The sequence below is a fragment of the Triticum urartu genome, chromosome 4 (assembly GCF_003073215.2).
Source record: "Triticum urartu cultivar G1812 chromosome 4, Tu2.1, whole genome shotgun sequence".
NCBI classification, from domain to species: domain Eukaryota; kingdom Viridiplantae; phylum Streptophyta; class Magnoliopsida; order Poales; family Poaceae; genus Triticum; species Triticum urartu.
In genome coordinates this window covers 198,809,964-198,821,557 of record NC_053025.1, presented here as the reverse complement: position 1 = coordinate 198,821,557, position 11,594 = coordinate 198,809,964, and positions in this window count along the sequence as shown.

Here is an 11,594-nt window from a genome sequence, read left to right as displayed (position 1 = left end):
AGATCTCGGCCATGCGAAAAAGCAGCTGGAGGATACCCAAGGTATGCGATGATCTTGTGTATGTTCGGAAGGCATGAATGATGTAAGATGATCATAGAGCCATTACATTTATTAGGGGTGGGCGAACGAGGTAGAGGCCCTCAAGAAGGTGCTGGCCAAGGCCGAGCAAAGAGCGGTAAAGGAAAAAGCCGCCCGAGAAAAGCATCAGGCCAGGGTTGGTGAGGTCCAGTAGAAGCTCCAGGACGCAGTGAAGAAATGTGAGTCCTTGGAGCGCCAGAGTGCGGACCAAGAGTCCGAACTCGCTAAGCCCTGTCAAAGCGCACAAGAGGCCTCGGCCGAAGCACAAGGCGCCCTCCGGGAGATCCAAGAGGCTAAGAAGATCGCGGTGGGTAAGGCCTTTATTATGCAAAGCAAGTATGTGAGACAGAGGTATCTCTTATTGACCCGGATTTGGAGTTCTCTAGGGGCGTTTGCGGATTTGCCGCATAGTGTTTCCGACGCTGCGGAATTCTTCCGGGCCGAAGAGGGGACCTCAACGGAGAAGCTGTTCTCGTCGCAATACCTTGCACCAGAAGATCCGGTGCCCTTTAGTTACAAGCTAAAACAGTTGGTCGAGCTGCATTGGGTGGCCGAACTAGCCATGAAGGATTTAATAATTTGGATGTGGCCTGCAGAAGCTATACCCGGCAGCTACTTCGGCCTCGTGAAGCGGCTGGTGAATGCCTGCCTTGGCTTGACGCCATCAAGCGGTCGGTCTGCATAGAAGGTGCGCGGATGGCCTTCGCCCGCGTCAAGATACAATGTGCGAAGATGGATGCCGTCAAACTCGCGACCGAAGGACTGCCCGCGGGCAAGGAGCACCGTGCGCCAGAGCGGTATTTTGAAGATGTTCTAAAGGGATCCCACATTATGGCGGAGCAATGTCCTAAGGACATTATTTTTGAATGAATACATTCATGTAATCCCATCCTGTATGATGAAAACAAGGCTAGATATGTAATATAATGATTTGTTGTTTTGTTTATTTAAAATTTTACCTCCTGTGCGGCCATTTTTATTAAATCTGAGGGTTGGCCAGTCGTCGGCTTCAGCCCCCACGTAGGTAGTACGGGGGTGTTCGGGATGAATCTAAACACTCTTTATCCCAACATTTGGTCTTTAAAGGAGGTGTTTAGCGCTATGAACCAGGCAATCAGACTATGTGGCTTTATCACTCTTACTTAGCCATAGGAGTTTGACAATAAAAATTGAGGCGCAGCCCCCAGTATCCGAACTAGGGTGCTGTAAACACCTAACTGGATAAGAACAGAGTCATCGCATAATGCGGAAAAAATCACCAAAGATTTGAAACCTCCGAAGAGCTGACCAGCTCACGCCGCATCATGGCAGTCAGTTTTCGGCTTTCTCTACGGACGTGCTCATCTGGATAAACCAAGACACAATCGCGGTAGTTCTACCTTTACTACCCTAGCTGATATAGCGGAACATAAGTTAGTAAGTAGAGGAGCCAGGCAACCCAACTATTGACCAAAGACATGATTCAGAGCCGATGCATATAATGCTAAATTCAGGGTGCAACTGTACTATAAAAACTGTTCGGACTTTGTTGCCGTGTTATGGGGCACAAAAAAGCCCCTGGCGGAATAAACTAGTGCCGCAGAGTGTACGAGTGCTATTTGATAAGATTATCAAAGCTGGAATACACTCAGCATACCAAAGTGTACGAGTGCGATTTGATAAGATTATCAAAAGAACAAACTATTGCCGCAGAAGTTGGGCTGCAAACTGTTTCCATTATAGTTTGATTAATACATCAAAGCGTATTTTGTACGGAGCAACAATGGCTATTTAACATGCCAAGACCAAGGAGGAGCTGCGTACGGGTCCTGAAAACAGGTAGAGTGATCGCCAAGAAGGACATCTAGATATTCCCCTGCACGTCTGTGCTACTTGCCACCTTGGTGTGTCCGTCCTTCGAAAGGACCGATTATGAGGCTGGCAAGAGGGGCCTATGGAAAGGAAACCTGAAGAGGAAAAAAAGAAAAAGTGAAAGTATGTGTGTCCAGGGGAGGTTGAACCTTATTATGGATCACAATCTAGTTATGCCTCCGCCTATGCCCATGGTATATTGAGTGTGTAGTTATGTACGCATGGCGCGAACGCCGCTACTTGGTATGGTCTGGGTCAGAGGCCGAATTGCTAGTTGAGCTCTTGACGAGCTGGGTTGTCCTGGCACATGGTAGTCCGGACTCGTTTAACAGTGCCCGGGTGTATGGCTGCCGAATTAAGGTTCTTCTTGCGGAGGCCGCTCTGTACTTCTGCTGCCAGGGCAGCGGTGTGCTCCTCGGTACGGAGGGAGCGCTCCGTATTTCCGTTGACTGTTATGATACCGCGTGGTCCGGGCATCTTGAGCTTGAGATAAGCATAGTGCGGCACCGCATTGAATTGGGCAAACGCAGTTCGTTTGAGAAGTGCGTGATAGCCAGTGCGGAAGGGGACGATATCGAAGATTAACTCTTTGCTTCGGAAGTTGTCCGGATATCTCAAGACGACCTCCAATGTGATATAGCCCGAGCAGCGGGCATCTACACCTGGTATAACTCCTTTAAAGTAGTTTTGATGGGATTGATCCTTGATGGATCGATGCCCATTTTGTGCACTATATCCTGGTAAAGCAGGTTGAGGCTGCTGCCGCCGTCCGTGAGGACTCGTGTGAGGTGAAATCCATCAATTATTGGGTCGAGGACTAGTGCGGCTGACCCGCCATGACGTATACTGTTCGGATGATCCCGACGATCGAACGTGATCGGGCATGACCGCCATGGATTGAATTTTGGGGAGACTGGCTCTATCGCATTGACGTCCCTGAGCACGCTTTTGCGCTTCCTCTTGGGGATATGGGTGGCGTATATCATGTTCACCGTTTTGATTTGAGGGGGAAACTTCTTCTGTCCCCTGTGTTCCGTGGACGGGGCTCCTCGTCGTCGTTCTCATTTTGCAACCCCTTCTACTTGTCTTCGGCATTTAACTTACCGGCCTATTTGAAGAGCCAAAAACTCTTGTGGGTATGATTGGATGGTTTATCAGGGGTGCCATGGATCTTACATGGGCGATCGAGTATGCGGTCCAGGCTGGAAGGGCCATGATTACTTCTTTTATATGGCTTCTTCTGCTGACCGGACTTGGAGCCACTGAATCCAGCATTGACCGCCGTGTCCTCGGTATTATCGCTGTTGGTTCGAGGCTTATGGCTGTTGTGTCGGGGCTTGCCGTTGCTATTTCTGGCTTCCGAAGTGCCAGGTTCGCTTGTATTGTTATTACTACGGGCTAGCCAGCTATCTGCGCCCGCGCAAAAGAGGGTCATGAGTGCTGTGAGGGCTGCCATGGACTTCAGCTTTTCTTGGCTGAGGTGTCAGGCAAGCCATTCATCCCGGATGCTATGTTTAAATGCCGCTAGGGCTTCGGCGTCTGGATTGTCGACGATCTGGTTCTTTTTGGTTAAGAATCTAGTCCAGAATTTCCTGGCTGACTCTCCGTGCTATTGGATTATGTGACTTAAGTCATCGACATCCGGAGGTCGAACATATGTACCTTGGAAGTTGTCAAGGAAGGCTTCTGCCAAGTCCGCCCAACCGCCAATGGAGTTTTCAAGCATGCTGTTCAGCCAGTGTCGGGCTGGCCCCTTGAGTTTTGGGGGGAGGTATTTGATGGCATGAAGATCTTCGCTGCGTGCCATGTGAATATGGAGGATAAAGTCTTCAATCCATACCGCAGGATCTGTGGTTCTATCACATATTTCGATATTCACGGGTTTGAACCCTTCTGGGAATTCATGTTCCATTACTTCATCAGTCAAGCAGAGGGGGTGTGCGGCGCCCCTATATCGGGCTAGGTCGCGACATATTTCGGATGGAGTCCATCTGTGATTTTCGTCTCGGACGTAACTATGCTTGCCATGTTCGGCTCGATAGCCATCATCACGCGTCGGGGAATGCCCCCATTTTCCATAGATCGATCTAGCCAGACCTGCTTTATTCTTCAGGCCCTTCCGGAGATCATATGTGTATCCTTGAGCAGTTTTCTCTCTGTCTTTACAACATGGTGGTATGGGCTGGTGTTCGGCTAGGGCTGCCGCTTTGTCTCGGCCACGTGGTGGTCGGTCAGCCGCATTGTGTGCTGAGTGGTTGCTTGAGGCCATACTCCTCGGCTTCCAGGATGTTAGTCCATCTGTCATTGAGCAGATCTTGATCAGCTTGAAGCTATTGTTGCTTCTTTTTCAGGCTCCTTGCAGTGGCTATTAACCGGCGCTTGAAGCGCTCCTGCTCGAGAGGTACCTCATGCACGATAAAATCCTCGTTGCCGAGGCTCACCTCATCCTCGGAGAGTGGAAGATAATTGCTGTCCTCCGAGTCTTCGTGCGCGGCCGGGCTGACTCACCCATCTTCCCGTTCATCTTGTTCGGAAATTGCCTCAACGGGGTCTTCATTGTCTTTGGCATCGTCTGGAGTGTTGTCTTCTCCTGTGCCGGTGTTGCTGTCTTTGCTGCGGCGTGATTTCGAGTGGCACCGCTGACGCCGGCATTTTGGTTGTATCTCAGTATGTTCATCCTCAACTAGATCTTCCTTGTCATCACTACTATTCTCTTTTGGTACATCTACCATGTATACATCGTATAAGCAGGTGGCCGTCCATAGTCTGGTGAACGGTGCATTTCGGCCTACTCCTCTCCAGCATCGTCGTCCATACTGCCGATGTATTCGGAGCCATAATCGAGCATGTCGGTTAAGTCTTCGACAGTGGATATTAAGTGGGTGGGGGTGGGAAGCGGAATTCTCCATCGTCAGCCTCCAATTCAAACCGGATATAATTCAGGTAATATTCCCCCACTAAGGAGAGTGTTTTTAATGAGTTTAGCACGCCGCCCAAAGGTGAGTGCCAAAAGATGTCCGCGGAGCTGAATTCGACGGTCGATGCCTGATCAAGCTCGTCGTGCGCGAGCGCACATGGTTCGAAACTTGTAGCCAGAAACAGGTCTGGGGTTCCGGTGACACGGATCCGACTCAAGGTTGGGTCGGTGTGCAGCTCTGAAACCGCTGAGTCTACGATTTCCATGGCGGGGTTGAACCTCCCATCTGTGGATGGCGCAATCTGCTCTGGATCCAAGGCCGGAGCAGTTACAGGTGCTATCCCCTAGGCATGGTCCGACGACAGATTTATGTCATGTTCATCGTGGCGGTAGGGAGCGGCTGCCATGGTCTCGAATCCGTCGAAGATGAAGTCTCCACGGATATCCACGACGTAGTTCAAGCTTCCAAATCTGACCTGACGGCTAGGCGCGTAGCTATCATCTGCTCTAGATGGTCACGCGAGTTGGCCTACAGTGCGAAGCCGCCGAACACGAAGATCTATGAGGGGAGGAAGGTTCCCCCCTGGAAAACATTGATGTAGATGATTGACAGGGCCATCAAACCTCATGACGACGTCACAGCGGAACTCTCAACGAAAGAACCAATGTTGATGTCAAAACTGGCGGATCTCGGGTGGGGGGTCCCGAACTGTGCGTTTGAGGTTGATGGTAATAGGAGACAGGGAACACAATGTTTACCTAGGTTCGGGCCCTCTCGATGGAGGTAAAACCCTACGTCCTGCTAGATTAATATTGATGAGTATGGGGGTTAAAAGAGTTGATATACCACGAGATCATAATGGCTAAAAACCTAGAAGTCTAGACTATCTGATTATGATTGTCCCTATGGACTAAGCCCTCCAGTTTATATAGAAATCAAAGGGACTAGGGTTATACAAACTCGGTTACAGAGAAAGGAATCTTCATATCCGAAGGCCAAGCTTGCCATCCACGCCAAGGAGAGTCCCATCCGGACATGAGTCAAAGTCTTCGGTCTTGTATCTTCTGAGCCCATCAGTCCAGCCCATGTCCAACAGGCCGGACGCCCGAGGACCCCTTAGTCCAGGACTCCCTCAGGCTCCATGGTGACCTCCATCCTGCCGTCCTGCTGGTCTTTGTCTTGTTGCATCGATATGGAAACCTTTGCCTGATGCCTTGGGACTCCTTGCCTGTGCTTGCCTCTTTAGCACCAAAGAGGAAACGAGGACACTGCGCGTGCTGGCGCCTGCCTGGCGCCCGCCTGGCTCCAGTCGTCATGGCTTGCGTCACAAAAACCTCATGAGGTGTCCCTTGCCTTGATCTCTCTGCCCCTCGCGAGCCTGCCTGGTGAAGCTGCCCCCGAGGAGGTCTTGTGTCGTCCGCTTCGCGAGGCTTGGACCCTCGCGAGGGTCCTGAGTGTTTGCTGGTGAAGATGGTCCGTATAGGGTTGCTGGTGGAGCCACGCCGCGGGCCGCAGGCAGGCAAGTCTTGGGACCGCCGTTCCCAGGACGCCGACAGTAGCCCCCGGGCCCAAGGCGCGCTCGGACTTGGCTTCAAGGCAAAGCGAAAGGGCAAGTGCGGAGCGCCGCGGGCCCCAACAGCCTGTGGCCCCGCTTGACGCGTGGTGATTGATTGGACGTGGTCATCTCTGCTTCCCCAAGCTGCCTCGGCAACTTCCTGAATTGATGAGTCCTTGCTGCATGTAGAAAAAGATCATTATTACCTTAGATCATGGAGGCCGGTGTTTGGCCTCCCCTTGGGTATAAATGGGAAGAGGGGGGCGGAGCCCCTGTCACCCATCTCCTCCTTCGCTTCTCCCGCTCCTTCTTCTTCCTCACTTCATCGCTTGTTGCATCAACCATGGCGCCAATATGGAGGTTCTCGGCCGCAGAGAAGGGATAGACTCCCCTTGACGAGCCGTAGCCACTTCGGCCGAAGAAGAGGCTATCCCATCGTCGCGACATAGTCGTGAGGCCGGAAGTGTCGCGGACATTGTACGAGCGGCCACCTCCCGGGTATCCGCTGCCTTTGTACGCCCAAGCTGAGGGCTCCGGAGCGAGGGGTGACGAGCGCCGCAGCCCGCGCCATGGCCGTGGTCACCGCGTCGCGGTGACGCATGCCGTCGCCCCGGGAATCCACGTCGCGGACTCCTCACATGAACTCCTGCTGTAGACGGTGATGCCTCCGCGCACTTGGATTCCCTTCCCGCAGTTCTTCGCTGCCCACATGCCGCCTAGGGGCCCCCTCGAGCTTTGGCCGCAACACACCGGCTATGATGCCCTGGCGACTGGAGCAGAGGTGGAAGTTGTTTCCCCGGGGAAGACCTTCATGACTCGCGGCTAGCGCGAGGTCGCCCGGGTTTGCCGCGCGGAAAGCGCCCTCGCCGTCCACTTCAAGTACGACGGCGCCCCCACGATGTTCTCCAAGGTCTTTGATGCGGAAGGCCGCCGCTCGGAGTGCTTCCCTAGAGAGGGTCGTCGGGGCGGCGCAGCGGCCAGCGCCGAGCTTGCCGCTGGCTTCACTAGTGGCTCTTCCAGCAGCAGCGGTGGCGCTAGGGAGTCCAGCGACTCTCCCGAGCCCTACGAGACCCCGGAGACGAGAGATGACAGCTACGTGCCTCCGAGCTCTCGCTGGGACCGGAGCAAGGCCGCACCGTCCGGACGCCGCCGTCGCTGATCTGGATGGGGTTGGCGCCAGCCTCCTGTGGCCCACTGTTGATGATGGCATCCGCTGCCCCGATGCGTGTAGATAGAGCTCTTGGGAACTCCCTTCTTTTTGTTCCCTACGAGTAATCGAAACGGACCCCGTGGGGGCGTGTAAAGGGTCTGTAATGTCTTTTGCTCATATTATCCCTATTATGAAAATTTGCGAACGCATGTCTTGTTTCGTCTCGGTCTCCCCTTTCCAATCCCACGGCAGCTTAGTGCTCTACGACGACAGGTCCCGGTCCCCAGGCAGGCTACAGCCGTCGTTGGTATGCCAGGTCATGATGTAGTGGTCTAGTAAGAGCTCCTAAGGCGCGATGATCAAGAGGTCCCCTTTAGCGCTCAAGCAACTACCTAGAGGCGGAAATGGGTGGCGATGTTGTCGTAACAAGGATGCCACAGGTGAGGATCCTATGCTGTAGCGATGGGTCGATCTTGTGTTCCTTGTGTTGCGCCAGACTTGTGCGTCAACCACTGTTGGGTAGCTAGGTTGGGCCCGTGCGAGCCTCCCCCTCTTCTTCACGCTCTTTTATGTGCTCTACTTCCTCAGGTCCCAGCCCTCGAGCGAGCTCAGCCATCGCTGGTATGCCAGGTCGCGGTGCCGCTATCAAGGCCAGGGGGTGAGGGCTGGAGAGGCAGTAAGAGCTCCTAAGTCGCGATGCTCAGGAGCCCCCCTTTTAACGCGCAAGAGAATTGCATGGGAGAAGAGGGACCCCGCGGTACCACCCGCTGTAGTCCTCAGGAGGTTCCTGCAAGTTAGCGCGAGGAAGGGCACAAATTGCCATGATGATTGCCGGTACGCCACTGGTTGCTTCGCAAGGAGGTGAAGGCACTGAGGGTCTGGTGAGGTGATGTGCGCGGTTGTGTCGTGAGCCAGAGCTCAACCGCTCAGATTTGTCAGCGTTGCAGGGACGGACCCGAGCATAAGCGCTGTCCCAGCATGAGAGGTTCCCGTGGCAGGCGATAATCAAGTAGGCAGTGACGATAGGTAGCTTACGCATGGAAAGCAAACAAGCTCAGGAAATGCAAGAATGATACACGCCACTGGGTTGGACCCGAGCGGCTTGGGGATGATGCGGCCCAAGGGGTGCCCCCATTAGAGTATGCAAAAGAAGTAAAAGTATACATGCCGCAGGTACAAACCCACGTGGCCTAGGAATGAGGAAGCCTAGGGGGCGCTCCCACCTAAATAAACTTGGAAATTGTCACCTGGTTTGGTTGTCAAAGGAGTGTTGGGGTAGCTGAAGACACGTGGCGCAGGGGTTGCTCCTCACGAGCCACCGGGACCCTGAGCCTCAGGAGGCCCTGAGGGGTCCAGGCGGCTCCTCAAGGACCGTCTCCATCTCCACTAGGACTGCGTGATGCCTAGCCTCTTGACCTGCCATAATGCTCTGCAGGTTGCATTAGAAGGCGGCTGCCATGCTCGGCAGGCCAAACGGCATGTGGACGTAGCTATGAGGTGGGCCCTCGCAACGTCCCATGAGCGAAGGCCAGAAGAGCTCCTGAGGTGCAGCCCTGTTGAGCCATGTGACGTCGACGCAGACGTGCAGCCCGCCATCCGCGCCTGAATGGGGAGCAACGCCAGGTGGGCGGCGATCGCAGCGCATGGCTCGTGCATCCTGCAGCTCCTGAGTGACCTTGGTGATGAACTCCTGAGCGTTGGGCGTCCCTTGCTCGGTGTCCTCTTGAGAGAATCGTGCTACAAAGCACGCCTCTACGTGGTGCCCGAGCGCCGCCCTCGTGATGCTGCTAGGTCCGAGGCCCTCTAGAAGAGAGGTCCCGAGACCTGCCCGAGGAGGGTGCCGGGCACGCCTCCCTATGCGAGGGAGGGAGGCGCCCCAGGCGCGGGCACCGATCCTGAGGTGGCGCCACTCCCCTGAGGGCCAGTGTGGGGTAGCCACTTCTTCTTCTTGTGGCTGGCCTCAGGAGGGTACTGCACATACGCGTTGCCAGGGTCTTCGACTGCTGCAGCTTGGAAGGCGCGCTCGAGGGAGCACACCGCGTCTCTTTCTTCGCAGGGGACTGTGATGATTCCGCCGCTTCCCGGCATCTTGAGGATATTGTAGCCATGGTGGGTGACTGCCATGAATTTGGCTAGCGTTGGTTACCCGAGGATGGCATTGTACGGCAGGCGGATGTGGGCGACGTCGAAGTCGACAAGCTCGGTGTGGTAGTTGTCGCACTGACCGAAGGTGACAGGGAGACGAACTTGCCCTATTGGGGTGGTGGAGCCGTCAGTTACTCCCGAGAAAGGCTTGGTGGGCTGGAGCTGACCGTATGGCACTAGAAGGCTGTGAACGTCTCGATGGACAGGACACTCAGCCCTGCGCCACCATCGATGAGGGTCTTGGTGACTTGGACATTGCTGATGACGGGTGAACAGGTTGCCGCGCATTTGAGCTGGTCCGCCAACCTAAAGGTGATGGCGTACTTGGACAATCAGAGAGGGCGCATGGCCTTGAGCTTGGGGAGGGCTGCATTCACCTCGCGAGAGAACTGCTTGAAGATGCGTTGGGAAGCTGGGGCCTGAGCGCTACCCAAGATGGAGGCGATGGCGCGCGGCTCCTGGAAGCCCCTAGCCCCTTTCTCCTATTGGTGGTCGGCGTTCCTCCTTGGTGGTGGCGGCAGCGGAGGGAGACCAGGATTGCCGTGAGGACGGTCCTCGCAAGGCTGGTCCCTCCAGGAACCCTCACGAGGCTGGTCCTGCCAGTTGTCCTCGCGATGCTGGTCGTGCCACTCCTGGCGGGGCCCGCAATCGTCCCAACGTCCTCCATCTCGTCCACCTCCTCAGCCGTAGCCCCGGTCTTTGCGCTCGGAGCGTCGACCGAAGTGTCCATCTTGAATGGTCCTGAGCTCTTGACAATCATTGGTGTTGTGGCTATGCACATTGTGGAAGGCGCAGAACGTACGGCTGCCCTTGGATGACTCGACAATGTCTCGGCCGCGCTTTGTGTCTGGCTCTGCCGCGAGTACTGCCACCCCTTTGTGCTTCATGTCCTTGACCTTGGCCTTCTTGTCCTATGGATCCGCAGCAGGGAGCTCGAGGAGGGAGAGACGCCCCTCCTCAGCTCTTGCACACTTGGTAGCTATGTTGAACAGCTCCAAAGTCGTTCATAGCTCCTCGTGGATGGCGAACTCCTCCTTCATCTTGATGTCGCGGACGCCATCAGAAAACGCTAACATGATGGCTTCGTCCGTCACCTTGGGGATCTTGAGGCGCACGTTGTTGAAGTGCTGGATGTACTTCTACAGGTCTCTCCTGGTTGTTGCTTGATGCGGTGCAGGTCACCCGTGGCCGGGGGCGGTCGCGAGTGCCCTGGAAGTTGGCGACGAAGCGATCGCGCATCTCATCCCAGGAGGAGATCGAGCCTGGGGGCAGGTTCAGGAGCCATGAGCGAGTGCCATCTTTGAGAGCCATGGGGAACCAGTTCGCCATGACCTTTTCGTCGCCATTGAGCACCACTGTCCACCGGCAAGCCTCCTCTTCAGCATTGGGAACAGTCGTCAGGGAGCGCCTCCCCGTCCGTAGCATCGCCGTCACCGGTGCCGTCGCCCATGGTCGCAGGGTCGGTAGCACCGTCAGCTGGAGGCGCGGGGTCGTGGCGAGGAATTTCTCCAACAAGGCATCCACCCGGCCCTTCACGGCTTCGGTAGCAGCCTGGCAGCGCTCCGCGTCTGTCGGCGTTCTGGGAACGGGGGTCCCCAGACTTGCCTGCCTGTGGCCTACGGCGTGGCTCAAAGGGGGCTCAGCACGACCCATCTTCACCAACACAAACCCAAGACCCTCATGAGGGGCCAAGCCTCACGGGGCGGATGAGCGAAGCTTCCTCAGGCACGGCCTCGTCAGGCTGGCTCACGAGGAGGCGGAGAGATCAAGGCGAGGTACCTCACAAGATGCCCATGACGCAAGCCATGACGACTCAGGGCGCCAGGCGGGTGCCAGCCCGCGCGGCGTCCTCCTTTCCTCTTTGGTGCAAAGGGGGCAAGCGCAGCCGCGGAGTACC